This window comes from Vicugna pacos, unplaced genomic scaffold, assembly GCF_048564905.1.
Source record: "Vicugna pacos unplaced genomic scaffold, VicPac4 scaffold_195, whole genome shotgun sequence".
NCBI classification, from domain to species: Eukaryota; Metazoa; Chordata; class Mammalia; order Artiodactyla; family Camelidae; genus Vicugna; species Vicugna pacos.
The window spans coordinates 628,211-646,922 of record NW_027328874.1 but is presented as its reverse complement, the minus strand read 5'-3'; the positions used below and the strand labels follow the sequence as shown (position 1 = coordinate 646,922).

General features: G+C 45.1%; 1 long non-coding RNA gene across 2 annotated transcripts in view; it reads right to left on the bottom strand.

The window, feature by feature from the left end:
• Positions 1 to 8,858, bottom strand: part of LOC140695317 (uncharacterized) — a 44,254-nt gene extending 35,396 nt beyond the window's left edge. For both annotated transcript variants that reach the window (XR_012071028.1, XR_012071027.1), the window contains exon 1: positions 8,784 to 8,858. This is a non-coding gene — a long non-coding RNA (uncharacterized lncRNA). The remainder of the gene's footprint in view (positions 1 to 8,783) is intronic.
• Positions 8,859 to 18,712: the final 9,854 nt, after the last annotated feature.

The following is an 18,712-nucleotide window of genomic DNA, read 5'->3' as shown; positions in this document are numbered from 1 at the left end:
AGAAATCATGAGTCCCAGATGGAAAAGCAAGAGATAAAGAAACAAAAAGTGTCTGAAAATTTATCTGTAGAAAAATCAGACTGAAACTTGCTGAAAGCCAAGAAAGAATCATCTATGCGAATTCAGGAATTACACAGCATCCGAAGGAGGTGGAATCCCAATAGACCTACCAGCAGCTGTATGATTCAAATCAACAAAGTTCACGAATATCCGAGTGATTTAAAATGCACCTGGAGGAAACAACATAGTCACAAGGAAACCTCCAGAGGGGTTTCAGCTGATATCTCGGCAGCAATATTGCAGGACAGGGAGGAGTGCCAGGACACAGACCATATCCTGAATGGCCAAATGCTGCCACCTAGGGTAGCCTATGCCACATGAACACCATTTCAAATAACGGCAGAGCTAGAGAATTCTACAGACCGGCAAATCTTAAAAGAATTCAGCAGTTCAAAAGTTTTTCTAAAAGAAAGGTTGAGAAAACTCCCCTGAATAGAAAAGCAGCAAGATGGAATGGAAAGAAGAAACCATTATTGGAAATGCAAGAAGAGCATGTGTGGCAGAGAAGAAAGAAGAAGAACTTAAGGAGGACATCAAAACCCTAAAGATGGGAGAGGGAAGCAGGAAATCATAGGTGATTGGAAGCACTCTCTTAAGTGAATCAGCTTATTTGACTCTGTTTGAAGCGAAAGGAGAGATGCATGGCCTGACGTGTTTGCAAAACAAGCGAGAAGAAGACCAACAAAGAATCAAACCAACAAACAAGCACCAAAATGGTATGGTTGGCTGACATATACAAAGGGAACCATGATTATTCAAAAGAAAATACTCAAGGTGAGGTCAAGGGTCATTCAGAACGCATCGACCCAGTATCGTGGCTTGCATGTACTCAGCACACTTGTATTCGGAAATCAGAAGCGTGCATTCATATTCGTAAATTTTGATTCATAAGAGCATATCGTGACCTAACACTAATGCCGATTTGGAATCAAATGGATTCCTAGTCCGTGATGTAGACTTGTATGTCTTCCAACAGGATGAAGGAATGCCATATTCTAGGCTACGTAGAGAAGAAATGTAAGAAGCCTATAACAAAGGCAAGTAGCTCTGCCAAAGTGTACTAAGTGCAAAAGAGACCGACAGCAAAGTGCACATTGGGGTTGGTTTCATTTCTTGGAATTTCAGCCCCCATGAATCCAATGGATCCATGTCCTGAGAGTGTGGGTGTTTCAGCAGAAATCAGGCGACGCATATGTATTCCGGGTGTACGGATATTATAGGAACATAAGTCTCCTTTAGTGGGTCCCTGTGTACTGTGAACTGTTAGAAAGTTTAAAGACGTGTGAAACCATCAACTGAAAAGGGACACACTTCCCTCCATTGGTACGGTGCATAGAGCTCTGAACAAAAGGAAAGAGGGAAGAAGAAAGGCCCATGGGACGCTAGTGGGTAGAATCACATTTACCTTAGGAACCTCTCGTCGGATGCAGCCCCTCCCCCAACACTGACAAGATGCAGCAGCCATTGGGGATGGCAGTTAGCGGTTGGATTCCAGGTGGAATGTTGGTGTGTACCGCGAGGCTTGTTGTGGCTGTTGGATCCTAGGTAACCGGGCAGAGTTCTGTGGGTGGATCAGTGTGATGGAGGGGCTGCCCCCCTCTGTGGAGCTTGGCTTAGGTCTTTGGTCCGGGAAGCTGTGTAAGTTCGAGATACTGCTGCTGCCCAAAGACCTGAGGTCACGGGTCAGTTTCCAGAACCTGAAAGGGCAGACAGTGGAAGATCTGCCTGTCATCAGCTTACTGGTCAGGCTCCGAGGTACTTTCAGACTTGCCCAGTCCTGGTGAAGTCGACTTTAGGGGAGACACGAAGAGAAGCTGGCCGATAAGCTGGCTGCACGGATTGAGGAGAGATGCGAACACATGGATGAGAGATGTTCTGCTACAATGGAGAATACTGGCGTGGAGACAGCTGTAGAGGATACCAGGCTCAAAAGACATTCATGAGACATATTGAAACTCACTGATACAGGCAGAAACATACGGAGTGCCAACGTGGACTTGAGGAAGTTCCTCAATTCTCTTCTCCAATAACGGGTCCAAGGTCCCTGACGTCTGAAGGAGAAGAAATGGCAGAGATGATCAAAACGCTCCTGTTCTTGGAAGAGGTCGTGAGAATCCACACGTCCCAAGGGGCATTCCCAAGCCATTCAGACCAAAATTCAACAAGCCCAGGTAAGCCTTTCCCCAGGTTTGGGCCTAGCTAGTGAGCACTTGCCCTTGCCTCCCCTCCACTCAGGCATCCATTTTGAAGGATCAGTACCTGAGCTGCAATGAAGCCATTACGAGAAGAGCAAGCCCCTCCTAGAATCAGAGTTCCTCCAGCTTCACTCTCTGTGAACAACAGTGAACACCTTAAAGGTCAAATAGTCTCGGCTGAAATAGATAAAATTGAATACTTAGCTCACACCTAGAAACGATGTCCTTCCGCTAGATTCAGCAAATGTTGTGTTTATGTCTTCCCTGGGGTGAAGGGAGTGTGGTAAGTGAGGGGAATCTTTGACTGAACATGAATCTGTATTAGGCTTCAGTTTTTCAAGACAGTGAAGGTAAATAGTACAAGTCAGAAAGTGAACTGAACTGTAAAAGTCGCCAATGACATTAAAGACACAGCTTATGTGGATGGTCTTTCACTTGAGTAAAGCCCCCGGGGGCACTATATCATGGGGGTGCAGAATTGGTTGCCTTAAATGGCTTTAAACTACAGGATCGGATGATTAAGCGTTCTCAACACTGATAGAAAAACACCTGGTTCTCAATAGACTAGCATAACTGCAGCAGGATTCTCCTAGCTAGAATGCCTCTAGGTGCTTTTGGATTCAAACCTAAATGTATATATTTGGTTTGTTTCCTCTTGTATTTTCCTAGAGAGGGATGTTACCCCTTGAAATGCCAACATTGGCCAGTAGGTGTCATTGGGATACAGGGCACCACATGCACAAGTGTATCCAAGGTTGGGGGTTATTCCATGTTTCCAAAAGTTATTTCATGGTTCCTGTTGGTTTCGGAGGCTTCAACCTTAAAGAGCTGACATGACCCCTTGAACAGTTTGGACTGCTAGTTTGCATTCTATCTGTCTAGCTTTTCCGTAGAGCTGACAAAATGTTACCAAAATTGACAAGTCTGGCTTCTAGGTCGATTTAGTGTGTTTCAAAAAATAACTCCATTTTCGTATAACTCCCAAAACATGTAAATGAGTTCTGTTAAACTTCTTAAAGACTGCAAATGGGATATCAACACAATGTCAAAATAGTTGTCTTCGGACAATCCCTCCCACCACGGCTGTATAGAAACAAAGAGCTAAGCAAATATCACATTTCTGTGAAATGTATCTGGATAGTGTTGATTCATCGATGCCCAGTTGGCAGAGAAGAAGTGCAACCTGCACTCACTCGCTCCCATGTACAGAGCAATGGAAACATCCACTCACCCAGCCCTTAGCATAGGACACTGGCCGAAGAGAGGTCTGTTACTCCCAAAGACAGGATGAGGCCTCAGGACACCTGGAAGCAGGAGAAGGCAAAGCAGGGAATGGAAACCAGTGCAGGTTCGGACCCCTGGTGATGGAGCAACAAGGGTGAAACTCTGTTTAACTTGGACGCACACTCTCAAGCGGACAGGAGACATGGGTTTGAAGGTGATGTGCTGAGATTTACAAGAGTGCACAGCAGATGCTTGGCTGAGAGAACTCAAAGAAACCAGCGCAAAATATCCCCACAGTTAATTCTGAGACCAAGATCCAAGCTGCCAAATTTGAGGTAGCAGAGGCAATGGTCAGTGAGGCATAGAGCTACGGATGATGGCACACGCTGAGTCTCAGGGATCTGGAGTGCGTTGTGGGATGTGGTGGGTCGAATCAAGAGAGCAAACCGAACTGTGTACCAATAATAAATCAACCACACTGGTCGCGCGGTTGCGATTACCGATATGTCCCATGGCCACACCCAGTACATCTGCCGGACCAGGGACCAATTGGGAATTTTGCCAATAGAGCACGTGTGGGGCTGAATCAGAGATATCGTGCATCTGGTCTGAGGGATCCAGGGGGCCTTGAATTTGAAATCAGAATGAAAAGCCTTAGGATATGCTACATTCATAACCTGGGCTGGGATTATGGTTTGGTTTGAGTCACAGGATGCGCAACAACTCTGTGGTTGCCTTCGTGCACCCGTGCCACAAGGATGAGAGGACAAGGGAGAGTGGTCCAAGTCCACAGCGCGAGAAGAGGAAGCATTCCCTTCAGCACTATCTCCCAAAAGCGGATGCTACATTTTGGATGGCATCGGCACGGTACGGCACCTAGGACAACAAGGAAGGTCTGCGGGATCATTCCAGCAGGCCCTGATATGTGACATCCATAGATATGCTTCCACTGGTGTTTCTGTAGACAGAGAAGCTCTGGAAAGAACTCATTTCATTGGGACATTCCCGTGGCAATAAAAAGCAGAAGAGCACTCTCAGTTTGCTGTTTTGGAAACACTCCAAAATGACATAGAGAAGAATGCAGAGCTGAGAACTTTTAGAAGCTTCATTTCCACAAGAGGAAGTGTCCTGTGCACTTTCAGAAGTGTGAGATAAGTATAATCAAAATGAAGTTATGCTAATCGAAGTAGAATGGGTTGTTCATCACAACTAATGCAACACCAGCAATTGGAGATATACCAAACAACACACACAGGTACAGGTTATGGCATCAATGCCTAGGAGAAATTGTCCTCACAGAAATCCCATGGAATTGCGTAGAGACAAGAGTCTAAAATTTTCAATTAACAAAGCCCTAGAAGTCTACATTACATACCTGATATTACCTGACCAGTAGAGATGAAGAAGAACAGTAAAAGAAACAGGAAGTACCATTTTCAGTTCCAAAGATATTGAAGGCGCAAAAGATAAGCTTTCAAACAACTAGTCTGCAAAACGCTATCCAGAACAAGTGTTGAAAATGAAGGTCAGGAAAACACTGAAGAACACCAGTGTCTCAGAATCACAAAAGGCAGAATACCAGAAAAGGGGAAGAGAAAGTCTCAACACGAGCCAAAAATATCAGGAAACTCAATGGTTGTGATAATATCAGGGCTAAAATTCAGTCCTTAGCAGACTAGATAATGCAGAGGGACGCGTGAATGACTGTGAAGACAGGGGAAGAGAAAAACCTCGGTCAGAAGCAGACATAGGAAAGCAAGTGCCAACAAATGAAAACATTGCAGTTGAACCCTGGGTTAAGACAGGGCATGAAAGAATAGAAATCATGAGTCCCAGATGGAAAAGCAAGAGATAAAGAAACAAAAAGTGTCTGAAAATTTATCTGTAGAAAAATCAGACTGAAACTTGCTGAAAGCCAAGAAAGAATCATCTATGCGAATTCAGGAATTACACAGCATCCGAAGGAGGTGGAATCCCAATAGACCTACCAGCAGCTGTATGATTCAAATCAACAAAGTTCACGAATATCCGAGTGATTTAAAATGCACCTGGAGGAAACAACATAGTCACAAGGAAACCTCCAGAGGGGTTTCAGCTGATATCTCGGCAGCAATATTGCAGGACAGGGAGGAGTGCCAGGACACAGACCATATCCTGAATGGCCAAATGCTGCCACCTAGGGTAGCCTATGCCACATGAACACCATTTCAAATAACGGCAGAGCTAGAGAATTCTACAGACCGGCAAATCTTAAAAGAATTCAGCAGTTCAAAAGTTTTTCTAAAAGAAAGGTTGAGAAAACTCCCCTGAATAGAAAAGCAGCAAGATGGAATGGAAAGAAGAAACCATTATTGGAAATGCAAGAAGAGCATGTGTGGCAGAGAAGAAAGAAGAAGAACTTAAGGAGGACATCAAAACCCTAAAGATGGGAGAGGGAAGCAGGAAATCATAGGTGATTGGAAGCACTCTCTTAAGTGAATCAGCTTATTTGACTCTGTTTGAAGCGAAAGGAGAGATGCATGGCCTGACGTGTTTGCAAAACAAGCGAGAAGAAGACCAACAAAGAATCAAACCAACAAACAAGCACCAAAATGGTATGGTTGGCTGACATATACAAAGGGAACCATGATTATTCAAAAGAAAATACTCAAGGTGAGGTCAAGGGTCATTCAGAACGCATCGACCCAGTATCGTGGCTTGCATGTACTCAGCACACTTGTATTCGGAAATCAGAAGCGTGCATTCATATTCGTAAATTTTGATTCATAAGAGCATATCGTGACCTAACACTAATGCCGATTTGGAATCAAATGGATTCCTAGTCCGTGATGTAGACTTGTATGTCTTCCAACAGGATGAAGGAATGCCATATTCTAGGCTACGTAGAGAAGAAATGTAAGAAGCCTATAACAAAGGCAAGTAGCTCTGCCAAAGTGTACTAAGTGCAAAAGAGACCGACAGCAAAGTGCACATTGGGGTTGGTTTCATTTCTTGGAATTTCAGCCCCCATGAATCCAATGGATCCATGTCCTGAGAGTGTGGGTGTTTCAGCAGAAATCAGGCGACGCATATGTATTCCGGGTGTACGGATATTATAGGAACATAAGTCTCCTTTAGTGGGTCCCTGTGTACTGTGAACTGTTAGAAAGTTTAAAGACGTGTGAAACCATCAACTGAAAAGGGACACACTTCCCTCCATTGGTACGGTGCATAGAGCTCTGAACAAAAGGAAAGAGGGAAGAAGAAAGGCCCATGGGACGCTAGTGGGTAGAATCACATTTACCTTAGGAACCTCTCGTCGGATGCAGCCCCTCCCCCAACACTGACAAGATGCAGCAGCCATTGGGGATGGCAGTTAGCGGTTGGATTCCAGGTGGAATGTTGGTGTGTACCGCGAGGCTTGTTGTGGCTGTTGGATCCTAGGTAACCGGGCAGAGTTCTGTGGGTGGATCAGTGTGATGGAGGGGCTGCCGCCCTCTGTGGAGCTTGGCTTAGGTCTTTGGTCCGGGAAGCTGTGTAAGTTCGAGATACTGCTGCTGCCCAAAGACCTGAGGTCACAGGTCAGTTTCCAGAACCTGAAAGGGCAGACAGTGGAAGATCTGCCTGTCATCAGCTTACTGGTCAGGCTCCGAGGTACTTTCAGACTTGCCCAGTCCTGGTGAAGTCGACTTTAGGGGAGACACGAAGAGAAGCTGGCCGATAAGCTGGCTGCACGGATTGAGGAGAGATGCGAACACATGGATGAGAGATGTTCTGCTACAATGGAGAATACTGGCGTGGAGACAGCTGTAGAGGATACCAGGCTCAAAAGACATTCATGAGACATATTGAAACTCACTGATACAGGCAGAAACATACGGAATGCCAACGTGGACTTGAGGAAGTTCCTCAATTCTCTTCTCCAATAACGGGTCCAAGGTCCCTGACGTCTGAAGGAGAAGAAATGGCAGAGATGATCAAAACGCTCCTGTTCTTGGAAGAGGTCGTGAGAATCCACACGTCCCAAGGGGCATTCCCAAGCCATTCAGACCAAAATTCAACAAGCCCAGGTAAGCCTTTCCCCAGGTTTGGGCCTAGCTAGTGAGCACTTGCCCTTGCCTCCCCTCCACTCAGGCATCCATTTTGAAGGATCAGTACCTGAGCTGCAATGAAGCCATTACGAGAAGAGCAAGCCCCTCCTAGAATCAGAGTTCCTCCAGCTTCACTCTCTGTGAACAACAGTGAACACCTTAAAGGTCAAATAGTCTCGGCTGAAATAGATAAAATTGAATACTTAGCTCACACCTAGAAACGATGTCCTTCCGCTAGATTCAGCAAATGTTGTGTTTATGTCTTCCCTGGGGTGAAGGGAGTGTGGTAAGTGAGGGGAATCTTTGACTGAACATGAATCTGTATTAGGCTTCAGTTTTTCAAGACAGTGAAGGTAAATAGTACAAGTCAGAAAGTGAACTGAACTGTAAAAGTCGCCAATGACATTAAAGACACAGCTTATGTGGATGGTCTTTCACTTGAGTCAAGCCCCCGGGGGCACTATATCATGGGGGTGCAGACTTGGTTGCGTTAAATGGCTTTAAACTACAGGATCGGATGATTAAGCGTTCTCAACACTGATAGAAAAACACCTGGTTCTCAATAGACTAGCATAACTGCAGCAGGATTCTCCTAGCTAGAATGCCTCTAGGTGCTTTTGGATTCAAACCTAAATGTATATATTTGGTTTGTTTCCTCTTGTATTTTCCTAGAGAGGGATGTTACCCCTTGAAATGCCAACATTGGCCAGTAGGTGTCATTGGGATACAGGGCACCACATGCACAAGTGTATCCAAGGTTGGGGGTTATTCCATGTTTCCAAAAGTTATTTCATGGTTCCTGTTGGTTTCGGAGGCTTCAACCTTAAAGAGCTGACATGACCCCTTGAACAGTTAGGACTGCTAGTTTGCATTCTATCTGTCTAGCTTTTCCGTAGAGCTGACAAAATGTTACCAAAATTGACAAGTCTGGCTACTAGGTCGATTTAGTGTGTTTCAAAAAATAACTCCATTTTCGTATAACTCCCAAAACATGTAAATGAGTTCTGTTAAACTTCTTAAAGACTGCAAATGGGATATCAACACAATGTCAAAATAGTTGTCTTCGGACAATCCCTCCCACCATGGCTGTATAGAAACAGAGAGCTAAGCAAATATCACATTTCTGTGAAATGTATCTGGATAGTGTTGATTCATCGATGCCCAGTTGGCAGAGAAGAAGTGCAACCTGCACTCACTCGCTCCCATGTACAGAGCAATGGAAACATCCACTCACCCAGCCCTTAGCATAGGACACTGGCCAAAGAGAGGTCTGTTACTCCCAAAGACAGGATGAGGCCTCAGGACACCTGGAAGCAGGAGAAGGCAAAGCAGGGAATGGAAACCAGTGCAGGTTCGGACCCCTGGTGATGGAGCAACAAGGGTGAAACTCTGTTTAACTTGGACGCACACTCTCAAGCGGACAGGAGACATGGGTTTGAAGGTGATGTGCTGAGATTTACAAGAGTGCACAGCAGATGCTTGGCTGAGAGAACTCAAAGAAACCAGCGCAAAATATCCCCACAGTTAATTCTGAGACCAAGATCCCAGCTGCCAAATTTGAGGTAGCAGAGGCAATGGTCAGTGAGGCATAGAGCTACGGATGATGGCACACGCTGAGTCTCAGGGATCTGGAGTGCGTTGTGGGATGTGGTGGGTCGAATCAAGAGAGCAAACCGAACTGTGTACCAATAATAAATCAACCACACTGGTCGCGCGGTTGCGATTACCGATATGTCCCATGGCCACACCCAGTACATCTGCCGGACCAGGGACCAATTGGGAATTTTGCCAATAGAGCACGTGTGGGGCTGAATCAGAGATATCGTGCATCTGGTCTGAGGGATCCAGGGGGCCTTGAATTTGAAATCAGAATGAAAAGCCTTAGGATATGCTACATTCATAACCTGGGCTGGGATTATGGTTTGGTTTGAGTCACAGGATGCGCAACAACTCTGTGGTTGCCTTCGTGCACCCGTGCCACAAGGATGAGAGGACAAGGAAGAGTGGTCCAAGTCCACAGCGCGAGAAGAGGAAGCATTCCCTTCAGCACTATCTCCCAAAAGCGGATGCTACATTTTGGATGGCACCGGCATGGTACGGCACCTAGGACAACAAGGAAGGTCTGCGGGATCATTCCAGCAGGCCCTGATATGTGACATCCATAGATATGCTTCCACTGGTGTTTCTGTAGACAGAGAAGCTCTGGAAAGAACTCATTTCATTGGGACATTCCCGTGGCAATAAAAAGCAGAAGAGCACTCTCAGTTTGCTGTTTTGGAAACACTCCAAAATGACATAGAGAAGAATGCAGAGCTGAGAACTTTTAGAAGCTTCATTTCCACAAGAGGAAGTGTCCTGTGCACTTTCAGAAGTGTGAGATAAGTATAATCAAAATGAAGTTATGCTAATCGAAGTAGAATGGGTTGTTCATCACAACTAATGCAACACCAGCAATTGGAGATATACCAAACAACACACACAGGTACAGGTTATGGCATCAATGCCTAGGAGAAATTGTCCTCACAGAAATCCCATGGAATTGCATAGAGACAAGAGTCTAAAATTTTCAATTAACAAAGCCCTAGAAGTCTACATTAGATACCTGATATTACCTGACCAGTAGAGATGAAGAAGAACAGTAAAAGAAACAGGAAGTACCATTTTCAGTTCCAAAGATATTGAAGGCGCAAAAGATAAGCTTTCAAACAACTAGTCTGCAAAACGCTATCCAGAACAAGTGTTGAAAATGAAGGTCAGGAAAACACTGAAGAACACCAGTGTCTCAGAATCACAAAAGGCAGAATACCAGAAAAGGGGAAGAGAAAGTCTCAACACGAGCCAAAAATATCAGGAAACTCAATGGTTGTGATAATATCAGGGCTAAAATTCAGTCCTTAGCAGACTAGATAATGCAGAGGGACGCGTGAATGACTGTGAAGACAGGGGAAGAGAAAAACCTCGGTCAGAAGCAGACATAGGAAAGCAAGTGCAAACAAATGGAAACATTGCAGTTGAACCCTGGGTTAAGACAGGGCATGAAAGAATAGAAATCATGAGTCCCAGATGGAAAAGCAAGAGATAAAGTAACAAAAAGTGTCTGAAAATTTATCTGTAGAAAAATCAGACTGAAACTTGCTGAAAGCCAAGAAAGAATCATCTATGCGAATTCAGGAATTACACAGCATCCGAAGGAGGTGGAATCCCAATAGACCTACCAGCAGCTGTATGATTCAAATCAACAAAGTTCACGAATATCCGAGTGATTTAAAATGCACCTGGAGGAAACAACATAGTCACAAGGAAACCTCCAGAGGGGTTTCAGCTGATATCTCGGCAGCAATATTGCAGGACAGGGAGGAGTGCCAGGACACAGACCATATCCTGAATGGCCAAATGCTGCCACCTAGGGTAGCCTATGCCACATGAACACCATTTCAAATAACGGCAGAGCTAGAGAATTCTACAGACCGGCAAATCTTAAAAGAATTCAGCAGTTCAAAAGTTTTTCTAAAAGAAAGGTTGAGAAAACTCCCCTGAATAGAAAAGCAGCAAGATGGAATGGAAAGAAGAAACCATTATTGGAAATGCAAGAAGAGCATGTGTGGCAGAGAAGAAAGAAGAAGAACTTAAGGAGGACATCAAAACCCTAAAGATGGGAGAGGGAAGCAGGAAATCATAGGTGATTGGAAGCACTCTCTTAAGTGAATCAGCTTATTTGACTCTGTTTGAAGCGAAAGGAGAGATGCATGGCCTGACGTGTTTGCAAAACAAGCGAGAAGAAGACCAACAAAGAATCAAACCAACAAACAAGCACCAAAATGGTATGGTTGGCTGACATATACAAAGGGAACCATGATTATTCAAAAGAAAATACTCAAGGTGAGGTCAAGGGTCATTCAGAACGCATCGACCCAGTATCGTGGCTTGCATGTACTCAGCACACTTGTATTCGGAAATCAGAAGCGTGCATTCATATTCGTAAATTTTGATTCATAAGAGCATATCGTGACCTAACACTAATGCCGATTTGGAATCAAATGGATTCCTAGTCCGTGATGTAGACTTGTATGTCTTCCAACAGGATGAAGGAATGCCATATTCTAGGCTACGTAGAGAAGAAATGTAAGAAGCCTATAACAAAGGCAAGTAGCTCTGCCAAAGTGTACTAAGTGCAAAAGAGACCGACAGCAAAGTGCACATTGGGGTTGGTTTCATTTCTTGGAATTTCAGCCCCCATGAATCCAATGGATCCATGTCCTGAGAGTGTGGGTGTTTCAGCAGAAATCAGGCGACGCATATGTATTCCGGGTGTACGGATATTATAGGAACATAAGTCTCCTTTAGTGGGTCCCTGTGTACTGTGAACTGTTAGAAAGTTTAAAGACGTGTGAAACCATCAACTGAAAAGGGACACACTTCCCTCCATTGGTACGGTGCATAGAGCTCTGAACAAAAGGAAAGAGGGAAGAAGAAAGGCCCATGGGACGCTAGTGGGTAGAATCACATTTACCTTAGGAACCTCTCGTCGGATGCAGCCCCTCCCCCAACACTGACAAGATGCAGCAGCCATTGGGGATGGCAGTTAGCGGTTGGATTCCAGGTGGAATGTTGGTGTGTACCGCGAGGCTTGTTGTGGCTGTTGGATCCTAGGTAACCGGGCAGAGTTCTGTGGGTGGATCAGTGTGATGGAGGGGCTGCCGCCCTCTGTGGAGCTTGGCTTAGGTCTTTGGTCCGGGAAGCTGTGTAAGTTCGAGATACTGCTGCTGCCCAAAGACCTGAGGTCACAGGTCAGTTTCCAGAACCTGAAAGGGCAGACAGTGGAAGATCTGCCTGTCATCAGCTTACTGGTCAGGCTCCGAGGTACTTTCAGACTTGCCCAGTCCTGGTGAAGTCGACTTTAGGGGAGACACGAAGAGAAGCTGGCCGATAAGCTGGCTGCACGGATTGAGGAGAGATGCGAACACATGGATGAGAGATGTTCTGCTACAATGGAGAATACTGGCGTGGAGACAGCTGTAGAGGATACCAGGCTCAAAAGACATTCATGAGACATATTGAAACTCACTGATACAGGCAGAAACATACGGAATGCCAACGTGGACTTGAGGAAGTTCCTCAATTCTCTTCTCCAATAACGGGTCCAAGGTCCCTGACGTCTGAAGGAGAAGAAATGGCAGAGATGATCAAAACGCTCCTGTTCTTGGAAGAGGTCGTGAGAATCCACACGTCCCAAGGGGCATTCCCAAGCCATTCAGACCAAAATTCAACAAGCCCAGGTAAGCCTTTCCCCAGGTTTGGGCCTAGCTAGTGAGCACTTGCCCTTGCCTCCCCTCCACTCAGGCATCCATTTTGAAGGATCAGTACCTGAGCTGCAATGAAGCCATTACGAGAAGAGCAAGCCCCTCCTAGAATCAGAGTTCCTCCAGCTTCACTCTCTGTGAACAACAGTGAACACCTTAAAGGTCAAATAGTCTCGGCTGAAATAGATAAAATTGAATACTTAGCTCACACCTAGAAACGATGTCCTTCCGCTAGATTCAGCAAATGTTGTGTTTATGTCTTCCCTGGGGTGAAGGGAGTGTGGTAAGTGAGGGGAATCTTTGACTGAACATGAATCTGTATTAGGCTTCAGTTTTTCAAGACAGTGAAGGTAAATAGTACAAGTCAGAAAGTGAACTGAACTGTAAAAGTCGCCAATGACATTAAAGACACAGCTTATGTGGATGGTCTTTCACTTGAGTCAAGCCCCCGGGGGCACTATATCATGGGGGTGCAGACTTGGTTGCGTTAAATGGCTTTAAACTACAGGATCGGATGATTAAGCGTTCTCAACACTGATAGAAAAACACCTGGTTCTCAATAGACTAGCATAACTGCAGCAGGATTCTCCTAGATAGAATGCCTCTAGGTGCTTTTGGATTCAAACCTAAATGTATATATTTGGTTTGTTTCCTCTTGTATTTTCCTAGAGAGGGATGTTACCCCTTGAAATGCCAACATTGGCCAGTAGGTGTCATTGGGATACAGGGCACCACATGCACAAGTGTATCCAAGGTTGGGGGTTATTCCATGTTTCCAAAAGTTATTTCATGGTTCCTGTTGGTTTCGGAGGCTTCAACCTTAAAGAGCTGACATGACCCCTTGAACAGTTTGGACTGCTAGTTTGCATTCTATCTGTCTAGCTTTTCCGTAGAGCTGACAAAATGTTACCAAAATTGACAAGTCTGGCTACTAGGTCGATTTAGTGTGTTTCAAAAAATAACTCCATTTTCGTATAACTCCCAAAACATGTAAATGAGTTCTGTTAAACTTCTTAAAGACTGCAAATGGGATATCAACACAATGTCAAAATAGTTGTCTTCGGACAATCCCTCCCACCATGGCTGTATAGAAACAAAGAGCTAAGCAAATATCACATTTCTGTGAAATGTATCTGGATAGTGTTGATTCATCGATGCCCAGTTGGCAGAGAAGAAGTGCAACCTGCACTCACTCGCTCCCATGTACAGAGCAATGGAAACATCCACTCACCCAGCCCTTAGCATAGGACACTGGCCGAAGAGAGGTCTGTTACTCCCAAAGACAGGATGAGGCCTCAGGACACCTGGAAGCAGGAGAAGGCAAAGCAGGGAATGGAAACCAGTGCAGGTTCGGACCCCTGGTGATGGAGCAACAAGGGTGAAACTCTGTTTAACTTGGACGCACACTCTCAAGCGGACAGGAGACATGGGTTTGAAGGTGATGTGCTGAGATTTACAAGAGTGCACAGCAGATGCTTGGCTGAGAGAACTCAAAGAAACCAACGCAAAATATCCCCACAGTTAATTCTGAGACCAAGATCCCAGCTGCCAAATTTGAGGTAGCAGAGGCAATGGTCAGTGAGGCATAGAGCTACGGATGATGGCACACGCTGAGTCTCAGGGATCTGGAGTGCGTTGTGGGATGTGGTGGGTCGAATCAAGAGAGCAAACCGAACTGTGTACCAATAATAAATCAACCACACTGGTCGCGCGGTTGCGATTACCGATATGTCCCATGGCCACACCCAGTACATCTGCCGGACCAGGGACCAATTGGGAATTTTGCCAATAGAGCACGTGTGGGGCTGAATCAGAGATATCGTGCATCTGGTCTGAGGGATCCAGGGGGCCTTGAATTTGAAATCAGAATGAAAAGCCTTAGGATATGCTACATTCATAACCTGGGCTGGGATTATGGTTTGGTTTGAGTCACAGGATGCGCAACAACTCTGTGGTTGCCTTCGTGCACCCGTGCCACAAGGATGAGAGGACAAGGAAGAGTGGTCCAAGTCCACAGCGTTAGAAGAGGAAGCATTACCTACAGCATTATCTCCCAAAAGCGGATGCTACATTTTGGATGGCACCGGTATGGTACGGCACCTAGGACAACAAGGAAGGTCTGCGGGATCATTCCAGCAGGCCCTGATATGTGACATCCATAGATATGCTTCCACTGGTGTTTCTGTAGACAGAGAAGCTCTGGAAATGACTGATTTCATTGGGACATTCCCGTGGCAATAAAAAGCAGAAGAGCACTCTCAGTTTGCTGTTTTGGAAACACTCCAAAATGACATAGAGAAGAATGCAGAGCTGAGAACTTTTAGAAGCTTCATTTCCACAAGAGGAAGTGTCCTGTGCACTTTCAGAAGTGTGAGATAAGTATAATCAAAATGAAGTTATGCTAATCGAAGTAGAATGGGTTTTTCATCACAACTAATGCAACACCAGCAATTGGAGATATACCAAACAACACACACAGGTACAGGTTATGGCATCAATGCCTAGGAGAAATTGTCCTCACAGAAATCCCATGGAATTGCGTAGAGACAAGAGTCTAAATTTTTCAATTAACAAAGCCCTAGAAGTCTACATTAGATACCTGATATTACCTGACCAGTAGAGATGAAGAAGAACAGTAAAAGAAACAGGAAGTACCATTTTCAGTTCCAAAGATATTGAAGGCGCAAAAGATAAGCTTTCAAACAACTAGTCTGCAAAACGCTATCCAGAACAAGTGTTGAAAATGAAGGTCAGGAAAACACTGAAGAACACCAGTGTCTCAGAATCACAAAAGGCAGAATACCAGAAAAGGGGAAGAGAAAGTCTCAACACGAGCCAAAAATATCAGGAAACTCAATGGTTGTGATAATATCAGGGCTAAAATTCAGTCCTTAGCAGACTAGATAATGCAGAGGGACGCGTGAATGACTGTGAAGACAGGGGAAGAGAAAAACCTCGGTCAGAAGCAGACATAGGAAAGCAAGTGCAAACAAATGGAAACATTGCAGTTGAACCCTGGGTTAAGACAGGGCATGAAAGAATAGAAATCATGAGTCCCAGATGGAAAAGCAAGAGATAAAGAAACAAAAAGTGTCTGAAAATTTATCTGTAGAAAAATCAGACTGAAACTTGCTGAAAGCCAAGAAAGAATCATCTATGCGAATTCAGGAATTACACAGCATCCGAAGGAGGTGGAATCCCAATAGACCTACCAGCAGCTGTATGATTCAAATCAACAAAGTTCACGAATATCCGAGTGATTTAAAATGCACCTGGAGGAAACAACATAGTCACAAGGAAACCTCCAGAGGGGTTTCAGCTGATATCTCGGCAGCAATATTGCAGGACAGGGAGGAGTGCCAGGACACAGACCATATCCTGAATGGCCAAATGCTGCCACCTAGGGTAGCCTATGCCACATGAACACCATTTCAAATAACGGCAGAGCTAGAGAATTCTACAGACCGGCAAATCTTAAAAGAATTCAGCAGTTCAAAAGTTTTTCTAAAAGAAAGGTTGAGAAAACTCCCCTGAATAGAAAAGCAGCAAGATGGAATGGAAAGAAGAAACCATTATTGGAAATGCAAGAAGAGCATGTGTGGCAGAGAAGAAAGAAGAAGAACTTAAGGAGGACATCAAAACCCTAAAGATGGGAGAGGGAAGCAGGAAATCATAGGTGATTGGAAGCACTCTCTTAAGTGAATCAGCTTATTTGACTCTGTTTGAAGCGAAAGGAGAGATGCATGGCCTGACGTGTTTGCAAAACAAGCGAGAAGAAGACCAACAAAGAATCAAACCAACAAACAAGCACCAAAATGGTATGGTTGGCTGACATATACAAAGGGAACCATGATTATTCAAAAGAAAATACTCAAGGTGAGGTCAAGGGTCATTCAGAACGCATCGAACCAGTATCGTGGCTTGCATGTACTCAGCACACTTGTATTCGGAAATCAGAAGCATGTATTCATATTCGTAAATTTTGATTCATAAGAGCATATCGTGACCTAACACTAATGCCGATTTGGAATCAAATGGATTCCTAGTCCGTGATGTAGACTTGTATGTCTTCCAACAGGATGAAGGAATGCCATATTCTAGGCTACGTAGAGAAGAAATGTAAGAAGCCTATAACAAAGGCAAGTAGCTCTGCCAAAGTGTACTAAGTGCAAAAGAGACCGACAGCAAAGTGCACATTGGGGTTGGTTTCATTTCTTGGAATTTCAGCCCCCATGAATCCAATGGATCCATGTCCTGAGAGTGTGGGTGTTTCAGCAGAAATCAGGCGACGCATATGTATTCCGGGTGTACGGATATTATAGGAACATAAGTCTCCTTTAGTGGGTCCCTGTGTACTGTGAACTGTTAGAAAGTTTAAAGACGTGTGAAACCATCAACTGAAAAGGGACACACTTCCCTCCATTGGTACGGTGCATAGAGCTCTGAACAAAAGGAAAGAGGGAAGAAGAAAGGCCCATGGGATGCTAGTGGGTAGAATCACATTTACCTTAGGAACCTCTCGTCGGATGCAGCCCCTCCCCCAACACTGACAAGATGCAGCAGCCATTGGGGATGGCAGTTAGCGGTTGGATTCCAGGTGGAATGTTGGTGTGTACCGCGAGGCTTGTTGTGGCTGTTGGATCCTAGGTAACCGGGCAGAGTTCTGTGGGTGGATCTGTGTGATGGAGGGGCTGCCGCCCTCTGTGGAGCTTGGCTTAGTTCTTTGGTCCGGGAAGCTGTGTAAGTTCGAGATACTGCTGCTGCCCAAAGACCTGAGGTCACAGGTCAGTTTCCAGAACCTGAAAGGGCAGACAGTGGAAGATCTGCCTGTCATCAGCTTACTGGTCAGGCTCCGAGGTACTTTCAGACTTGCCCAGTCCTGGTGAAGTCGACTTTAGGGGAGACACGAAGAGAAGCTGGCCGATAAGCTGGCTGCACGGATTGAGGAGAGATGCGAACACATGGATGAGAGATGTTCTGCTACAATGGAGAATACTGGCGTGGAGACAGCTGTAGAGGATTCCAGGCACAAAAGACATTCATGAGACATATTGAAACTCACTGATACAGGCAGAAACATACGGAGTGCCAACGTGGACTTGAGGAAGTTCCTCAATTCTCTTCTCCAATAACGGGTCCAAGGTCCCTGACGTCTGAAGGAGAAGAAATGGCAGAGATGATCAAATCGCTCCTGTTCTTGGAAGAGGTCGTGAGAATCCACACGTCCCAAGGGGCATTCCCAAGCCATTCAGACCAAAATTCAACAAGCCCAGGTAAGCCTTTTCCCAGGTTTGGGCCTAGCTAGTGAGCACTTGCCCTTGCCTCCCCTCCACTCAGGCATCCATTTTGAAGGATCAGTACCTGAGCTGCAATGAAGCCATTACGAGGAGAGCAAGCCCCTCCTAGAATCAGAGTTCCTCCAGCTTCACTCTCTGTGAACAACAGTGAACACCTTAAAGGTCAAATAAACTTGGCTGAAATAGATAGGAATTGAATACTTAGCTCACACCAAGAAACGATGTCCTTCCGCTAGATTCAGCAAATGTTGTGTTTATGTCTTCCCTGGGGTGAAGGGAGTGTGGTAAGTGAGGGGAATCTTTGACTGAACTTGAATCTGTATTAGGCCTCAGTTTTTCAAGACAGTAATAATAGTAAATGGGTAAATAGTACAAGTCAGAAAGAGAACTGTACTGTAAAAGTCGCCAATGATATTAAAGACACAGCTTATGTGGATCGTCTTTCACTTGAGTCAAGCACCCGGGGGCACTATATCATGCGGGTGCAGACTTGGTTGCGTTAAATGGCTTTACCCAACATGATCGGATGATTAAGCGTTCTCATCACTGATAGAAGAACACCTGGT